Raw genomic sequence first — 19872 nt, forward strand, 5'->3', positions numbered from 1 at the left:
TTCAATCGACCACAGGCAACTGAAACTGCTGAAGGCAAACCCACAGACGAGGGACGATTACTGGATAACATCTGATGTCTCTTGACTCCTCAGCCCCTAGGAATGCTCAACGAATGAATGAATGAACAAATGAGCCTGATGCTGTCACTACTTGGCTCATTTTTCCAACAGCACGGAGACATTAATTCTAAGTAGGATCTCTAAATAAAACCGAGCAACTCATTTGATCCAAAATATTAGACCTCTTCTGGTTCATGTTTTGCCTAGAAGCATTTACGTAAGACCAATCACTCATTTTCCATTTCATTCTCTTCCTCCTCCCCTTTCCAGGCAGATGGAAAGAGGACATGGTTAGACATCAGAGGAAGATGACCAGGGACATCTGCACACCTGTCAGTTCGGTTCTCAATAGCACAACACCAGCAAGAACCCCCACTTGGGAAAGGAAGACCCTGTGCGTGTCCTTTATTTTGATGTCATATTAATTGAAAGGATACCCCCAGATTGACAAATGTATTTAATGCTGCAAGGAGATTCACAGGCCCCTGAACACAGCTACTCAGGGAAACAAAAGTGAAATCTTATTAAAACAGTTTTTTGTTTGTCATTAAAATTTAAACAAGCAGGTGTTTCAATGCATCACTTCTACGCTAAATGCAAAACCTTTGTAATTCTGGATGTGAGTCTTTTGCACACGAGACACAAACTGGGTTTTCCCAGATGCCTAGTTAAAACATCCACAAATCCCAAACCTCCTTTTTCACAAAGTGCTGCCTTTTCCTGCTTTTTATTTGCAAACCACTTGATGTTTATTTGACTGCATTAAAAGAGAATGGTCGTCTTTTATTCTTCAAGGTCAACTAGACAGTTAAGCTGTCACTGTTCATCATGTGTTTAACGGAGAACATTGCAGAGTGCGTGGTGTCTTCTTCCAGTTAAAGGTAACGTGTGACGCAGTGAGTGTCTGAGATGGAAAAATGGAGTCTGCAACCCTTTCAGGGGATCTGCGCCCGAGGGCAGGCTGTGTCTGCTCCTCCTCCCCCAGTGCGGCCCCCTGGGAGGGCTGCTGTGGGCGGTGAGCCAGGAGGTCAGGGCCGGCCCGGTACAGTCCTGACGAGCCTCTGACCTCGCTCCACTTTTATCCAAATGGCTGACTTAGAGGCACGTTGTTTTGTTTCAAGTCTCACATCTCCCATTCTTTTCCGTTTCATCAAGTTTTTGCCGTCAGTCACAAGGAAATATCCATTCAGGAGATCTCACCAAGAAATGAAATGCACCAAAGCTCGGAGGCCACGATGTGGGCCCACATACTACTTACCTGAAGGAGAAATTCTCATCTTCCTAAAGTCCCGAGTCTGGCGTGGAGTTCTCAGGAACAGATGCATGAGAAAGCATCTTGAATTGGGAAGAATCACGTTTCAATATGGCGCAGCTGCTGCACCACCTCTCTCTGCTGCAGTTTTCTTGTTTGTGAAACGGGTTGAGGAGAGCTGGATGGCTGTCAGGATTAAACCTGGCATCTGTGAGGAGCTCAGCCCCGGTCCTGGCGCTAAGGTGCGTGATGTTGTCACAGCCCCTTGGGATCCAGATTATAATTGTAATTTCTTCTTTGTAAAACAGGAAAAATTATTTTTAAGACTACCCTCTTACCCTTGGTTTTGTAGATGTGCAAGACTCAGAAGCAGAGAAACTTTGGGTGGGTCAGAAGCAGACACACACACGTGGTTGGCATTCTCGGGACGTCTTGAGCCCTCCACTGTTTCTAGAAGGTGTCTGTGCTTTGCTGTCCCTGCCACCTGCTCCTCTCTTCCAGCAAGTCACCCTAAGATATGACAGACAGAAATGAGGACTGCTGCATTTGGCCAGGAAAACATCTGCCCGCTTCCGGCCTGCGGGGAATAACTTGTGGTTTCCTCTGCTGCACATGCCAGGCACAAAGACGATTTTCATCTTTGCTTCATCATCAGTCACCGCTTTTAGGATCTGCCCGCTTCTGAGAGTCCTTTTCTTAGAGAGGGACAGGTACTGCTGGTAGAGGAGCTCTTAGCGAAGAAAATGGCACGACTAAACATTAGTTGAATTTTGCAGTGACCTCCTTGTTTTGAGATGATCAAATCAATCCTTATTGGTGTAACTCAGCAGTACAGAGTACATTGCCCACTCTGTCACTGTGAGGGTCCGACTTTTCTGCAGTTGAGGGATGAAGAAAACATTGGATATAAAGCAGTGTCAGGGTAACAGAACGGATTTTCAAAGGCACCATCCCTTTTCCCTAGCAGATAACAACGATGACAGTGGCACCTTCAAGGCAGGCATGGAAATGATCTTTGGTGTGCACGGGTCACGAAGCTTGCACCTGCACCATTGACTGGCTACAACCTTGGAGAAATTTCCCTCTGGCATCCTGAGTATTCTTTCTCAGCCCACCACCCGTTTCTGTCCTGTTTCTACCACTGCACGGACGTTACTGACGAGCCCCGTCTACACCCTCTTTGGGCAAGTGCCTTGCACAGGGCTTACATGAGAAGACGGATATGCGTCAGCGTCCAGCAGATCTCCACTCAAATGGCAGCTTCAGAAGTTTCTAACCACGACAACTAATGAACATGTGAGAGCTTCAACCTCCCTCTTTCTAAAGTGGGCGTGGGGATGTCTACCGCTCAGGTTTACAGAGAGGACGGATACAGTTCTTTACCTGTTGTTCAAATCCCCGACAGCCCCGAGGCTGCTGCCCCGGATCCCAGGAGCTCGGGGTACCTCTGTCTGCAGAGGCTGGAGAAAAAATTACCTCTTGGCAGAACTCAGCACCCAGAGAACAGAGTACCCTGCTTCAATTTCCAGTTCAACCCTGAGTTCTAGTGTCTTAAAGACAGGGACCTGAGACTGTTCAGAAACCGTGTCTAACTCCTGCAGAACTTTGAGTCATACAAAGATCCTGTGCAGCAGATTCCTTTCAGTCCCTTGGCCAATTTCCACAGGGTGACGTTTTCTCTGCCTGTGCATGTAAAAACGTGATTGTTATTTAATCTTATGTAAGAGGACGGCAGCATCAGCATCAGAGCTGAGATGAGAACTCAGGATTCTGGCTTCTAATTCTGCATGCTTTCTACCGAATCATGGTCATCACAGCTTCTGTGACCTCGGAAGCCTCAGGCAACTCACATATGGGGAATGAAGAACAGATTGCAACAGCGTCAGCTCTCACCCTATCTGCCTGAATTTCTGACTTCCATCGTTACTATATGTTTATACCTTTATTTCCCCTCCCACCATCCCTCCCCAAATCAAAGAGGCTTTTCCTTGTATTTTCTATATATCCCAAACATAAGCTACCCTGGCTTCCAGAGTAATAGTGGCTGTGTACAAACCGTCCTTCAGTGTGACTGTCAAACCAGCTAAGGAATCCTCTGTTCAGCTACTAGATTTTTGCCTTGATCATAAACATTTGAGTTCTTCAATAAATGAATGGATGTTATTTGAATTTTCTGCATTTAAATTTGTTTTTACACACAGAAGCTGATCTCAAGCAAGACGTCCACATGAGGAATGAACTATTTTGGCAGCCTGTGGAACAAGGCGGTTAGCTTCTGCTGCTCCTGCTTGTTTATCTGATGTTACTCAGAACTGGTTTCTTTTGTTTAACCCATTAGCCACCCAGGATCCTCTTAACATCTCCCCGTCCCACGAGCGAGGGCTCCATGCAGTTCAGCGGGCTTCAGAAAAATATGTTAACCTGAGAAGGGGCTCCGTGGATTTGCCCACTGGGGACACAAAGGCACAGGCGTCACTGACATCTTCCAGGTTTTTGTTTCACCAGGCAAGAATGTTTGCTAAACCCGCCCCAAGACCACTTGCTTCTCTTTTTGGCTTTCTGAGATTCCCTCAGGTGTCTAGGGGTCCCCCTCTGAGGACCTTGCCATTGTGTCCTCCCGGTGGCCTGACAAAAACAGACGCTGTGGTTCTCTCCAGAAACGGAAATCTCACGGCTCGGCGCCTCTCGAGGGTGAGGTGGAAGGCACCCCTCAAGCCGTTGTCCGGGCAGCTTCTGGGCCGTGTTCTTCACCTCTGGGAGCGGAAACCGATGACTGTCTTCAGTGCTGCGGTAGGCAGGGGTGGAGAGAAACTTCCAGCACTGCTCCTGGCCACCAAAGGATTAAACTCTGTCTCTGATTAGAGATTATAAGAGGAAATCATAGATTATAAAGATGCGTTGAAATTGTTTGGACAAAGAGGTTTAACAGCATATTCCCAAACCCTAGTGTAGCAGACACAGGAATAGAAAACCAGGCACCACGTGATCTCACTCGTAAGTAGGTGTTGAACAATGTTCCTGGTTCTTGGTCATGCTACCAAAATGACCCCCCTACATATCAAATATCGTCTTGCTTTTCCCTCCCCAAATCCTGTGAGGGCAGGAATTACAGGCTGCATTTTAGGATAGAGTTTCCTATGGCTCACACACGCTAATATCACCAAACTGGAAGCCAGACCATCATCCAGATCTTTATTGGGATAACATGCCCATGACTCCTCAGACTGCAAGGATTTGAGTCTCGCTGAGAGCAGGCTTTCATCCTGGAGCAGCTTATGGGGCCCAGGAGCTGACCTCTGCAGGGGCCTTGAGCAAGGCTGCAGTGACTCACCTCCCTGCGCTCGCACCCAGCACCCATGGATGGCCCTGAGGCGGAAGCCTGACACCTGGGGTGGGTCGTGGATAAGAATTTGCACCTTCATTGCCTATTCATACCCGTCCTGGGAAAATCTTCCCAGCCCGAGAAATGGCAGCCTGACATGTTTCACCAGGACCCAACTTCCTGAGCATATGCACCCACACAAAGAAAACCCACACGCTTCACCTTTATTGAACAAGGAAGGAGTCAGCTGAGACTCCCTGAAGAAACGTGGGGAGTGTTCCTCACAACCGGATGGGTGAACTCATCTGTGGGAGGCAGCAATGGGGGAGCACAGTGACCCGGGCTGGAGGATGGGTGTGTGGTTCCTGCGGCTCAACCCCTCCGGGTCTTCAGTGCAGTATCTGTGAAAAAGGGAAAAACTTTGTAGAAATTCTCTGGAATCAGCATTGAGCAAATCCCCATTTCCTTGTCTTTCACATTTGCAGAATTTAATTTTTCTAGGGGCACAGAAAGAATTGTTTAGGAAAAGCCTGTGAAGGAAGGCGGTAAATAGAGACGGGGTTTGCTGGAAATAATGAGGGAAAAGCTGGAGGCTGCTGCTCCTGCACCTGCTGTCGTGGATTCAGCTGGGAGCTTCCGCATCTCACAGCAATGCACAGTGGACCCAGAGCCACAGCCTGCTGTGTGCGCCGTACGAATGACCATTTGCTAGAATAGTGTATTTCCGGCATAATTTGCTTAGGGGCAATTTTATATGTGTGTACATAGTATTCACAGATGTTGTTTTATCCCCACAGTTAATTCAGTGAAGAGACTGTTATTCCTTTCTCCCAGGGAATTTGGGACTGGCCTAAGGACTCTCAGGCTGCCACTCCGATTGCCACACAAGCTTCTGCCCAGGCAAGAACGATCATGCCTTCCAGTGACCTCCAGTAAAAACGAAGTCGGCAAGCAATTTCAACTGTAGTATTGTAGGTCCAATAGATAAAGAGCACTTATTAAAACATGTTGACTGGATAGATATTTTACATGGTGTGTTTGTAAGAGGGGAACAGGGGGCCTGGGACTCCTTCTCATTAAAAATCCCCCCACTTGCCTTGTTCTCCATGGAGAGGAAAACAATGGCCCACAAACAGATGTTGAAGCCACTGTCCTTTCTAACAGACAAGTCGGTGGGAGGGTCCTTTGTAAACTGCAGGTACAAACCCCACCCCTGCTTCCTAGGAGGACTCTCAGGGCCCAGCGTCATTCTTTGGGAATTCCAGCTCAATTATTAGCACTTGTGTGTGTGTGTGTGTGTATGTGTTCGTGTGTGTATGTGTGTATGTGTGTGTGTTCGTGTGTGTGTATGTGTTCGTGTGTGTATGTGTGTGTGTTTGTGTGTGTGTATGTGTTCGTGTGTGTGTTCGCATCTGTGTATGTGCTCTTGTGTTCGTGTGTGTGTGTGTGTTTGTGTGTGTATGTGTGTGTGTGTGTGTGTGTGTGTGTGTGTGTGTGTGTTTTAGCCATGCTGGCTCAGCAAGTCGGGGGTAAGAATCGAAGGATAAAAGGCTTAGCCAGCTGGGCAGGCTCTCACAGATTACCGCAGCTTCTAGTCTTTTGTTCAATCCATTGAGTCTTGAATTTTTAATACATTTGTCAGATTTATTTTTTTGCCTACCGTTTCTTTCGACAGAGTTGATGATGACTTTATCTTGGTGTGCTTTTTTTTTTTTTTAAAGCCCCAAAGTGTTTGGCCCAGAAATGACACAAAATGTTAGTGTTTAAGCTGCTTTTTGCTTTCTAAAATATGCCAAAATACCAAGCTAAGTAAATCAAACTAAGGTGATGCCAGGTGAAGAGTCCCAGAAGTGGGGTATTTTGTAGAGGAATATCTTCCTGGCTAGTCCATTACATGCAAAGCCAGGGAATTAGGTGTTTTTACTACTTTATTGCTTTTAGAGCCCATTCTAAATCAAGAAATAGAAAGCAAGATGACTCAAGAGCTCTTGACAAAAAAAAAAAAAGCAGTCTCTTAGAGAATTGTGTGTTTTTCCTCCAGCTTGTGCGGAGGGAAAGCTGTGATGAAGGACCTGTAATCTTTATTTGCAGACTTTCAGTTCTGCTCTAAGTTAGTTGAAACCATTGGTTCCGTCTTTCATTTCCTACACTAACTGCATCTCTGAGACCAGCTTCTGGGCGATATTTGTAGTCCTGGTTGGCTGGGGTGCTGAGGCACGAGGTCCTGCCATTGCCCGTGCGGGCAGCATCAGTTAGTTTCTGGATGGAGGACTCTAGCTCATTTTGGGGGGCTCTCTTAGCAGCAGGGCTGAGTGCTCCAAGGGTGGGACACACGTGAAGAAGCAGGTTGCTCTCCCTCAGCTCTGTGCATAACCAAAGTTTTGATTCCAAATGCAGAAGTTGCCAATGGAAGCAAATGCCACTTCAACTGCACGTGGAGCTGTGGTTTTGAACCCAAGAGAAAATCAGAAGATTCTGGGGAACTTGAAAGTTACCCGATGCGTTTGGCTCAGGGATTAAAAATTCAACTTCTCTTTATTCTGAATGCAATACAGAGTCTGACTCCGGTATAGGTGAAAGAAAGAAAGAGACAAAGAAAGAATAAAGAAAGAAAGAAACAGAAAGAGAGAGAGAGAAAGAAAGAAGAAAGAAAGAAAAACTGAGAGAGAGAGAGAGCAAGAATGAAAGAAAAAAGAAAGAAAGGGAGAAAGAGGAAGGAAGGGAGGGAGGGAGGGAGGACGGGAAGGACTGCATGTTTTTCTGCAACTTGGAAAATAAAACGCTAGTCACTATTAGGCTTCACTATTCTTCATGCTAATAATTAAGCACAGATTCCTTAGTTAACCATAAAAAAGTGTTTGGAAAATAAAGTGCTGGGAGCTCAGGAGGGGGTTGATGATCCCAGAAGCTCCCTGGACCCCGCACCGTGTTCTCACAGCCTCCCATTACCCATCTCCCTCTCACCGTCCATGCATCTGCAAGGTGAGAGAACGCGTGCTCTTACTCAGGTGCATCTGAGAATTAGCTAGGCATATTTGTAAAAGAAAACAAAAAGCCCCTTTTATGCTTACAGCAATCCATCACCTCCAGTGTTAACTCAGGAGCAAGACCAGGAGTAAAGTTCACGAAACATTCGCGGGGTCAGAGGCCACTGAGCCATCCTCTGTTTGACACGGGCATCTGGACACTCCTTCGCGGCTACTGGCTGCATCTAGGGACCTGTCCTGGGGAAAGAAACCCAAAGGGATGTGGGAACAGGTGGCAGTGCCCGCCGACGACGCTGGCCCCAGCACCCACAGGCCTGCGGAGCGGCTCGGCCCCGCGACGTCCTCTTGTCCAGACGGTGGGACCCTGACCTGCGGACGCCGCACTGTGCCGGAAGAGCTGGGGCACTGGCAGCTGGCAGGGCCGATGGCGATGTTTGCCCAGATTCTCCCCTTGCTTCTCTGCCACAACCGCGGCCGAAAACTCTTGTCAAAAGGAACCAGCCTGGGGATTATTGCAACGAGGCATCTTTCCCTTCTCGGCGCTGCTGTCCTTGAACCACGGACCTCTCCCTTTCCCTTTTGACCCTCAAAGTCTCTCGGTCCTGCCTCCTTTCCTTCGGATTCTGCCAAGAATTTTTTCCTGAAAATCGAGCCTGAAAATCGCACAGGACAAACAGCCCTTGGACTCCCCTCTCAGCGCCTCCTTCTCAAGAGATTCCTGAGCCACTCTTGCGGAAATCTCCTTCCATCCCGTCGTTATGCGGGTTGGAGAAGGCTCTCTGGGCACAACTGGTCCTTCTAGGTGGAGACCAAGAATCTGTCTTGCTAAATCAACTTTCTCAGCACTCTTCCCCCTCTTCTCTCCCGCCCTCCTCTCCATGCTTTGCCTCGTCTTTTACTCCATTTCTCTCTCCCCGCCCTCCCTGTCTTTCCTCTTTCCTGCTCTTCCTTTTCCTTTCTTTCCTCCCTTCCTTCCCCTCTCTCCTTCCTTTCTTCACATTTTGCCTTCCTTCCTTTCGCTTCCTTTCCATCCCTCCCTCTTCCCTCCTTTGCTGTTTTCCTTCCTCCTGCTCCTTCGTCCTCCCTCCCCTCCCCTCTCTCCCCCCAGGAGCGTGTGCAGGGCTGACAGGTGGCCCGGACTTCAATCTCAGCACCGTCACTTATGTGCACGAGCTTGGGCAGTTTGCTGAAGAACAGACATCTCTTTCTTCATCTGTAAAATGGGTTAATACTTTTACTCACCTAACGCAAGAGAAGGACTTAGTAGAACCCCCGGTCCATGAGAAGTTCTCCAGAGGTGGTAGCTGTGACTATTAGCTTTTTACTCAGCCCCATCCGGGGTGTAGCTCTCTGAAAGGTGTGAGATGAACCCAGCGGTTTCAAACTTTTGTTTATTTGTTTTCGACGCAGAGTCTCACGTTGTCACCCAGGCTGGAGTGTGATGGCACAATCTTGGCTCACTGAAGTCTCCACCTCCCAGGTTCAAGCGATTCACCTGCCTCGGCCTCCTGAGTAGCTGGGGTTACAGGCACAGGACACCACGCTGGGGTAATTTTTGTATTTTTAGTACAGAGGGGGTTTCACCATTTTGGCCAGAGTGGTCTCAAACTCCTGACCTCAAACAATCTGCCCGTATGGGCCTCCCAAATTGCTGGGATTACAGGCGTGAGCCACCGCACCCAGCCAAGATGAATACGGTGGGATGATGGCCTGGCCTTGTCCCTGGTGAATAATCTGGGAGGTGTGAGCAGGCACCCCACCCCCACCCCCCACCCAGCATCACTCTATCAGGAGACATCAGAGGACAGTCCCAACGTCCCTGTGGAGGAGGAGCCAGAGGAAAGGGAAACTTACCAGTCTGCAGGAGTGTCTGTTCCTCTGAGGGTGTGTAGATTTGGGTGGTAGAGGGCAGAGGGCTGTGTTCCCGAAAGGCCACACCTGAGGGGTGGTCCAGGTGTTCCTCAGACAGTGAGACCAGTTTTGACTGGAGAAGAAAGTTTGCTGGGACAGAGTGAGCCAGGGTGCAGTGAGATGTGACCCCTCAGGGGTCCTGGGCTCGTACCTGGAGACTCTGTGGCACGCAGGGGGTTCCTTTCTTTACCTGCAAAATGAAGTCTGGTGGTGGCACTGGGCTCTTTGCAGCCAGTGCATATTAGCTTTGTCCTGATAGAAACGGTGGGGTTGGTGAGGGCTCTCAGTGTTTCTGAGATGGAGGAAAACACTGATAAAATAGATATTTTAGACGTACATGTACCTCTGTGGTATACAAGGTACCCACAGGAAAGAAAGAAAATAGGCACTTATTTCACTTGTGAAACGTGTGAAAATCTCCCAGAGGTGGGTGTTGTTAGTCACAGCTCACACGTAGAGAAAATGAGTTGCAGAGAAGCAAAGAGATGGGGCTGAGGCCACCAGCTTGCAAGGGAGCCTGTCTACAGCTTCCAGAGCCTAGCTGCTGGGCAGTACAGGGAGGAGCCTGCTGGCTGGGACCTGGCATGGGTCCAGCCCTTCCACCACTTCCATCCCAAACAGGACCATTTGTTCCTCTTTTCATCTGGTCATCACTGCACGTATCTAATAAATAAAAATCAGATGAGATGCTCTAAGTAGAATTTCTGGACACGGTAGGCCCCCATAGGCATCAGCTGCAATTTAACACACAGGCCTGGCCTTCAGGAAGAGGGAGTCAGTGAGGAGGCCGTCCAGGTGCGAGAGGAGCTCTGAGTAAGGCCCAGACAGGTCGCCCGCTAAGGCAGGAAAGGTGAGTCATCTCGTTCTCTGAGATTCCGAGAAGACAGCCTGAGGGTGATTTTTACATTGTTTCTTTGAATCACCTTCATCTGTGAACGATGACAAACAACTTTTAGAGACAATCTTGGTACGTTCCCTTCACTTAATAACCTAATTTGTTGTTTCCAAGGCCAATAACATTGGACGATGCAGGAATCACCAGGACTTTGCTCTTGGGACTATCCGAGAATCCTGAGCCACCGCTAAGTAAGACCACGTTTATAGACACGGGTGAATTCCCTCTTCGTCGGGTCGTCCCGGCAAGACGTGGTTCCAAATGGACCATTCTGCGCAGGTGCAGAGCTGTGGTTCACACACATAGGTGACATCTGTAGGACCGTGCTGGTGCTCAGAAGCACTGTGAGGATGGCTGAAATTAAGCAGCCACAGGAAGACCTTGAGCTACTTAAAGAAGTCGAAGTAACAAAAGAGAGGCTGGTGTTGACTTTAGGTGACAAGGTCGAGCAGACCGAGTCAGTATCTCCACAGCACGAGCCAGGAAGGCCACAGAGAAGTGCAGTTTTAGACTGAACAACACGGTGTTCTCTGTTCTTCATCTCCCTTCACTTATTTATTGGATTTTCTACATTATTCCATTTGCTTAAAGTTCCGGAGAGTACCCGTAATAACACCATTGACTGAAATAAAACAGATAGCTTCAATAACAGCAAAACTGAGCAGCGATGGTGCAGCCGATGTCTCTTCTAACATCCTCCTGGGGTGTGGGTTTTGAAAAGCCACTCACCTCCAAAGTTTTTGAATATGCTTCGCTGTTGAAAATGACTATGGCTTAAGGGAGTCAAGACCAGCCTTGTTCCCCTCAGACCCAGAGACCTGAGAAAAGCACCTCACTGGCCCTCACGGGTGAGGGGACCCAGCTTCTCCTGGGGCTGTTCTGAGAGTTTGTATCCTAGAAGTGAGTTGCATCGAAACAGGCTGGGTGTGGTGTTGGCTTCGTAGTAAATAGGTGTTCTTTTATTCATGCAAGACGTTAGAGGTTTCTGTTTCGTGTTCAGGGGAAACCTCTTAAAGGAACACAAAGCCCTTATTCACCCAACCTGGGACTTCAACTTTATAAAAGAAGAAGAAGTGGGGATAGAAGAAGGACGAGGAGGAGGAGGAGGAGGAGGAGGAGGAGGAGGAGGGGGAGGAAGAGGAGGGTGAAAGGAAGAAGAAGAAAAAACAAGATGAAGAGGAAGAAGGAGAAGGAGAAGGAGAAGGGAAGAAGATGGAGGAGGAGGAGGGAAAGCAGAAGAATGCATTCGTCTTCTACATGGAAAAGAACTTTCTCGGGACAAAGCTAAGACACACAGCTGCAGCCCGACCGAGGACAGCCGTGCGTCTCAGGTCCCACTCCCACAGGGGACGGCCTGGCTGCGGGTGGCGATTGCAGCACGGGCTGCCCCTTTTTCTGTTTGTGCGTCGTTCTCATTTGGTTGGCTTCTCACTCTTCGGTAGGAATTTCTGCCCGATGCCCCCACGGGCCCTCGGTTCAGCTGATCAGTGGAACACCTACAACTTGTCCCTTCATCACAACTCCAGGTTACAGTTTTTCTTTGATATTTACTTTGGAATGACTAGAGACTCTTCTCACCCACATCCCCCTTTCCAAAGACAGCACAGCCATGCTGGAAACAAAATTCCGGAGTCCAGGGGACTGTGACTGTGGGAAGAAATGTGGTCCTTTAGGAACCTGAGACTCCTTCTACCAGGCCCTCTGGACCCTCCGAAGAGCTGTGGACAAGAGCCTTAGATGAAGACCCTGAGCTGTAGCCTAGAGCAATTCCGCTTTGCCTAGCTAAAGAGCAGGACAGGCAGGACTGATTAGCAAGGTAAACAAGACTTGAAGGACTTCTCAATAGTCGGGCATCGGAGGCTCTTCAGAGCAACTTTGAAGATTGGGAAGGATACTGGCTGAGACTCCAGGTTTATCATTTGATTTGTGACTTTCAGCTCAGGCAGAAGACAGAGAGGAGACTTCACCAGAGACAGGCCACTTCCGTGGAATGAGTTACCACCACCCTTCAGCTGCTGGTTCCCAAGCAGCTACGGTGGGGATCCCAGGAAAAGTGAAAACATGGACCTGAATGTTTCCAGCACAATGAATGTGATAACAGTGAAGGAGTAAGTGGAAACAGCTCCAACACAGCCGAGATGTTGCTTTCTGAGAGCTGACTTTCCCCAGAACAGCGTGCTCCCATCACAGGGAGGATCAATTCATTAATTTAAAGGCGTAGATGATCAATGATGAATGTGTGTGATCCTGTAAGTGAGCCCACCATGTCGGTATGCGTGAGCGCCCACTTTTCTTGCATCAGATGTCGACCTTCTTCCTTATGGAAATTCAGACAGTGACAGCTGCCAATCTCACCCCAGCATGCACACCTGCTGACCAGGTATCTGTACTCACTCAGCATGCTTGCCTGGCAAATCTCAGCTGAGGCGGTCACCACAGGTCGCCTTTCAGACAGGCGGTGATTAGGTTTGTGACTCAAGGAGCATGATGAGTCCTCTTCCCTCTCAGCAGGAAGAAACTCCCTGGTATGGGAGCTGGTGACTCAGCCTGCCAAGACAATCATTCATTCTTTTTTTTTTTCTGTTGCATTTTTTTAAATTGCATTTTAGGTTTCGGGGTACATGTGAAGAACATGTAAGATTGTTGCATAGGTACACACATGGCAGTGTGATTTGCTGCCTTCCTCCCCATCACCTGTATCTGGCATTTCTCCCCACACCATCCCCCCCCACCTCCCCACCGCCCCGTCCCTCCCCCGTTTTCCCCCAACAGACCCCACTGTGTAGTGCTCCCCTCCCTGTGTCCATGTGTTCTGATTGTTCAACACCGGTCTATGAGTGAGAACATGCGGTGTTTGATTTTCTGCTCTTGTGTCAGTTTGCTGAGAATGATGGTTTCCAGGTTCATCCATGTCCTTACAAAGGACACGAACTCATTGTTTTTGATGGCTGCATAGTATTCCATGGTGTATATGTGCCACATTTTCCCTGTCCATCGATGGGCATTTGGGTTGGTTCCAGGTCTTTGCTATTGTAAACAGTGCTGCAGTGAACATTCGTGTGCATGTGTCCTTATAGTAGAACGGACAATCGTTCATTATTGCATCATTCTCGCATAAATCACAAGGCAGAAAGCATGGCAAGATAATTTTTAAATTTTAAACTCCACCCAGAAAACTGTTGAGAAAATAAGACTTCACGTCTAAATACGTTTCCTTTCCTTGGAAGCTTTCAAGAGGCAATAGAGTGTGAAGGGTTACTCCGTGGTAAATACATTGTACTGTACTTGGTAGTGAATAGGAGTTCAATGCTGATTCGGCTGGCCACAGGCTGTTGTTTCCTGAAGAACTCAAACGCCGTTAGCATGTGAAGTGGGCTTTTCCACGAGGTGACAGGTCACACTCTGTCATCTCCCAAACCTCTTTGAGGCAGGATTCTATCAACAGATACCATCTTTGTTCACTTTACAGTTTTGGGGGTGAGGAGAAGGGCAAGAAAAAATAACTCTCATTGGAAATATTATTTAATATTTTAAATTAACTCAAAGGATCTTGCGTTGATTTATTATTTGTGTGAGTTGTTCTGAATTTAGATGCGTTTCCATTTAATAATTCAGATACAAAGCTAAAAGTTGCAAATATGATAGCAAATACGTGTTGAGGGTTTATGATGTTTTACATTATTGAATCCTCTTGGAAACTGAGCAGATGTTGTTATCCCACTATCACAGATGAGGAAACTGAGGCTGAGAGAGGCGTCTGAGGTTACACACAACTGGGCCCACTGACACACGGCTGACTCGCAAAGCTTAGCTTTATAAGTCAGGACTGCCTTCCTCTTCACTCACCTAGAGACAAACAGCTCTAACACATCCAGGAAAACGTCGCTTACAAGACCTGATTGATACATCCGTGGGCTCCCATTATGGAGAGGACATATTTAAAGGCCTAAAATTATAGATCTATACATTTATATCGTTTTATTATATATTTATCCGAACTTTTTTATTTTTTATTTATTTTCGAGATGGAGTTTCACTCTGTCACCCAGGTTCAAGTGTAGTGGTGCCATCTCAGCTCATTGAAACCTCCACCTCCTCGTTCAAGCGATTCTCCTGCCTCAACCTCCCAAGTAGCTGGGATTACAGGCACCCACCACCACGCCCAGTTAATTTTCATATTTTTAGCAGAGACAGGGTTTTGCCATGTCTCAAACTCCTGACCTCGGGTGATCTGCCTGCCCTGGTGAACATTTTCTACCTATGTAAAATATTGTTATATAGTTTGTGTATTAGTTTAATACATCAGAGTCATTTCCTTCCTTTGTGTCTTTCCCATTGGAGCTGCTGTAACAATACACATGGCTTAAACCGCGAGCATCCATTTCTCACAGTTGTGGAGGCTGAAAGTCCAGGATCACCTGCTGGCAGTGTTGGTGTCGAGAGGCTGTTTCCTGGCTCTCTGAGGCTGCTTCCTTTTTGGGTCCTCATCCAGTGAAAGGGATGAGGGAGTTGATCATTTTTTCTAAGGGCTCCAATCCCATTCTTAAGGACTCCATCCTCATGACCTCATCACCTCCCAAAGGCGACATCCCCTAACACCTCACCTAAGAGGTCAGAATTTCGACATGAAGCTCAAATGTAAATGCCGATTTCCAGTCTGTTGGGGGTCACTCTGAGGCCACCAGGGGCTATCCCGACAGCACAGCACGGGTCCCTGCAGGAAGCAGAGCTCCTCCTGGCCCCCCCACGACGCCCTTGGGGCAGAACGGGAATTTCTCCAAGCAACTGTCTGCCTTCTCCTGCAATTCCTCCTTCACCATCAGTGATTGACTGTATATAATGTAGAGCCCTAGATCAAGGGCTTGTCTCCAGGGTGATGCCTTATGACATGCAATCTTCTGGGCAAATTTCTACCTCTTTCACATTAAAACCACGTCTTCCGCCACAATGACACGTTCCTGAGAACACCTTGGAAGGAGGTACAAATGTCTCCTACCTGAATCCAGCCCACAGGTAGCCTCTTATCGTGTTTTGTAGAATTGGGCTGTGTTCACACTAAGCATAAAAGCAACTCAAATTAAACAGGATACAAGACATAGGACTAAACCCTTTTAAAAACTAATGCTTATCTGAAATAAGGCATTCTGTGTTGTTTTTAGGTGAGGTGAGGAGAATGTCCTATTATAAGACACATAGTTTCTTACAATGGAAAGAAACATACATATTTATTTCCCATTAAATAACCTCTAACATTATTTTAACATTTTCCAGCAAATTTATTATTGATGAATAAAAGCCAAGAAATAATGCCATTGAGAATATCCTGTAATGAAGAATCTCGTTTTATAAAGCATCTTCCCATACAATGATAATCGGTTACTATAACATCTTTTTAAGCCACACCAATCAGAAATATTTTAAATAGGCTGGGTGCGGTGACTCATGCCTGTAATCCCAGCACTTTGGGAGGCTGAGGCAGGGGGGTGACCTGAGGTCAAGAGTTTGAGACCAACTTGACCAACGTGGAGAAACCTTGTCTCTATTAAAAATACAAGAATTGGCTGGGCTTGGTGGCGCATGCCTATAATCCCAACTACTCAGGAGGCTGAGTCAGGAGAATTGCTTGAACCCGGGAGGCGGAGGTTATGGTGAGCCGAGATTGTGTCACTGCACTCCAGCCTGAGTGACAAGAGTAAAACTCCATCTCAAAAAAAAAAAAAAAAAAAAAAAAAAAGGAAAGAAAAGTTTTAAATATTACACAACTTTGTAAATATATATATACATGCATATTTTCTTTAGTCAATTACAGGATGCTTTACACAAGTCAAATACGGTACTCCTAATTTTAGAAAAGATCTCACAAAAAACTCGGTAACTTACTTAAAGTGTATGTTAGACGCCTTCAGGACACTCTTAAAAAATCAGATATTCTGGTATTGTGTTTTTTGCTCCAGCACAACTTGATCATACAAGTCTAATCTCTGTTTTCATGTTTCTGCATTTGAGTGAAACTAAACTGAAATGCTTGGAACAGTGCGTTTCCCCTCTGAAGGCTCCACAGTATGGGCAATGTGACTCACCTCAGATGCTGAAGGAAACTCAGCTCTCAGCTCCAGGAACTGGATTTCACTGCGCAAAACACACACCACCAACCCATGTCTCCACTCACCCTTGAAACGATGGAGGGAAAAGCCTGTCCTGCTGGGCTGTGTCCTGCAGCCAGGAAGCCTGGTGGGAGAGGCAGGGGCCGCTGAGGCACTTCTGATGGGTGGGTGGGTGGTCTGTGTGTGCACATGTGTGCGTGCATGTGCATGTATGTGTGTCTGTGTGCACGTGTGTGCACATGTGTGTGTGCATGCATCTGTGTGTGAGAGAGAGAAGAATGTGTCTTCCTTATCAGAAGGCATTTTCTATGTTCAAATGTGGTCGCTCTAACTACAATCTCAACTAGAAGTGTAAAAAGCATTCTCACTCATGTTTCAGAGAAGTCCAGCTGTGTCTATGAAAGCATTCGTATTCTTTTCCCCCCACCCCTTCGATATCGTGCCCAAAACGTTAGACGTTAACTGTATGTTTAGACTAAATACTTTATTCTATTTAGCTGCGCGTTTCCAGTGTGTTAATAGGAATATGAGAGGAGGAATACATTTGAAAGCACCACTCTCATTTCCTCCATTGCCAGATAGAGAGAGAGATTGATTGATAGATGATGGATAGCTAGAGACAGGCAGACAAATGGATAGACAGCATAATAACTTAAGTGGAAAATGGTCAGAAGTAGCAAAAGTTAAGGGGAAAATTGCCTTGAATTCCCCCATTGAGCTGCCTTTTGCAGTGTCTAGGAGCCCTAGGAAGCACGCAGCACACATGTATTAATCACGTATGCCTTAAACATTCAAGCCTGGACACAGAAAGTGATTTCAGCTCCTTTGTGAAATAATAGCAGCTATTAAAAACATACTTGGACACAGAACTGTTTCTCGTCCTTGGACAAAGGCCAGATACTCTGAGATGTGTGCTGGGGAGAAGGAAAGGCAGGCTTTCTGTTTCCTTTGGCGTGAATTCGACTTGTGCAAAGCGCTGAGCCTCCACGTCCTGGGAGAATCCTCAGCCTAATCCTCGGCAGCCCTGCCTGGGGCCACGCTGGTTCCCTTCCCTGGTGGCTGGACCCTGGCCCTCTCAGGGGCCCCCCGGCCGGGCTGCAGGGTCAGCTGTCAGCCCTAAGTGGGCCCTTGGCTTCAACTGTCTCTGATGTTGCTAAGCTGCTGCAGGACCCCAGATGGATACGATGTCAGATTCCGACTTAAACTCCGAGACTGTGTCGGGCCTACCGTCATTTCGTTCCTCTCTTTAAAATATCTTTACAAATGTAATTAATGGGGAATCAGCTGTCACATTCATCTTTTAACAATCAAATCTTAGGTGGCCAGAACTTGGGTTTCCTGATGGTTCGGAATGTATTCCACGCAGCACGCCTGTTCTCAGCCAGTTCCCCGACCAGCTCAGGAACAGCTATTTTTAGATCCAGGCAAGCCCCAGAGCGTCAGACAGTGAATTATTAGCTGTGACTTTAAAAATAGTCATGGAGACACTTTCGAAACCTCTTATTTCTCCATAGCATGAGGACTTGAATTTACATCCCGCCTTTACAGCCTGCATTCCTGTGGGGTAGCGTGAAACAGTCTGCCAGTGCAGCCCACATCTGATGTTTCTGGTCGTCCTTTTTGTGTGTGTGAGACAGAGTCTCGCTCTGTCTGCCAGGCTGGAGTGCAGTGCTGTGATCCCGGCTCACTGTAACCTCCACCTCCTGGATTCAAACGACTCTCTTCCCTCAGCCAACCGAGTAGCTGGGACTACAGGTGCTCACCACCACGCCTGGCTTATTTTTGTACTTTTAGTACAGATGGGGTTTCACCATATTGGTCAGGCTGGTCTCAAACTCCTCACCTCTGGTGATCCACCCACCTTGGCCTCCAAAAGTGCTGGGATTACAAGCATGAGCCACCACGCCCGGCCTGGGTCTTATCAAAGCTCTGAAACTGCTCGTGGGGTCACACTGGTGACGCACAGTGTCAGCGGGTCACACGTGTTGTGTTCAGGACAGCCCCCGTGCTCTGCATGTCCCCACCAGGGCCTTCACAGACGCTTTGTTGTTACACACAGCCAAGGACAGGGCAGCACTTGGAGCTACTCCACCAAGCCAGAAATCTGCTTGCTCTACCTTTTGCTCTTTCCTTTATATATATTTTTTCATAATGTGGAGCTCAGATGGTGGCAGCATATTAAATCGTAGTGCTACCCTGAATGTTCTAAAGCTGGGTCTAGGAAAGCAAGGTCTTCTGTAAAATACCTGCTGGCGATTGCTGAGTAGGATGTTTCACAAGACTGGAGAGTATCAACATAGAGTCATTCCCAACTCCTTATTTTAGAGAAAATAAATGGAGGCCTGGAGAGGGTAAAGGACTTTCAGCAGGGTCATGACAAAACCATAATTCTGACAATGTCTGAGGTGTCCGGACTCCCAAATTCATGCTGTTTGGAGAACTTTCTGCCTGACAGCCACAGGGAGTTGTAACCATGGCTCAGCGTCACCCAGAAATGCTGGTGTGCGAGCCCGATGCTTCCATAGAGGGCTTTGCAGAGATAAAAGTACAGAAGATGGCAAGGACAACGTTAAACACTCCTGTTCTCTAGGGTTGCCTGGCATGATTATTTGTGCTCATGGATGTCCTCTTCAAGATTCGCCACTGCGGGCAGGGATGGGCAGGTGGGGGGGTCAGCACCACTGGCATTCTATTACCTCATGCCAGCCAGTCACTCCTGCCTTCAGGAAAAGGCTCAGATTTCTTCTGCTCTTGGGAACATTTCAAAAAATAAAAGACAAACAACAACAACAACAACAAAAAAAAAAAAAAAAAAAAAAAAGAAAGAAAAGAAAAAAGAAACAGCTTTCAGTTTGGTATACTTCTTTTTTTTTTTTTTTTTTTTTTCTGTAGCGGAAACTGTCTTTCATGCTAGATTTAAAAAAGAAGGTGTTTTAGAAGTGCCAGAGGCAGCTATCCCCCACCACTGTTTGTACAGCTTTGGGCAAGTGAGAGGTCAACTTCCAGTTGTTGACAGGGAGAGGTTTTGTGAGCAAAACACCTTTATCATTAAATATTATCTTGTAAAAATATTTACTCGGGTGTAAGTGCAGAACATTGTGCTTCTAACAAGGCACATGAATTTTGAAACTGTGATCCAGTCCCACAAAACAATACCCAGGAAAAGGCCTTCTGTTTATCAGCGTTTGCTGTGCGTGCTGTTTGCATGGATGCGTCCCTGACTGACTCTGCCTCCTGTTTTGAAGTTCTGTTTTTATGGCTGACTGTGCTTCCGGGTCACACAGAATACCCTTCTGTTACTACCCCTGATTTCAGTGTAAACGAAATTTGAGTTTATGTCA

General features: G+C 47.2%; 1 long non-coding RNA gene across 1 annotated transcript; it reads right to left on the reverse strand.

Annotated features, from left to right (window-relative positions):
• Nucleotides 1–504: 504 nt before the first annotated feature.
• LOC141585467 (uncharacterized) lies at nucleotides 505–9058 on the reverse strand. Its single transcript, XR_012519007.1, has 4 exons — nucleotides 8864–9058; nucleotides 7706–7858; nucleotides 4857–5035; nucleotides 505–4166 (listed from the first exon to the last, which is right to left on the reverse strand). It is a non-coding gene; the product is annotated as an uncharacterized LOC141585467 (long non-coding RNA).
• Nucleotides 9059–19872: the final 10814 nt, after the last annotated feature.

The sequence above is a fragment of the Saimiri boliviensis genome, chromosome 8 (genome assembly GCF_048565385.1).
Source record: "Saimiri boliviensis isolate mSaiBol1 chromosome 8, mSaiBol1.pri, whole genome shotgun sequence".
In the NCBI taxonomy this organism is placed as follows: domain Eukaryota; kingdom Metazoa; phylum Chordata; class Mammalia; order Primates; family Cebidae; genus Saimiri; species Saimiri boliviensis.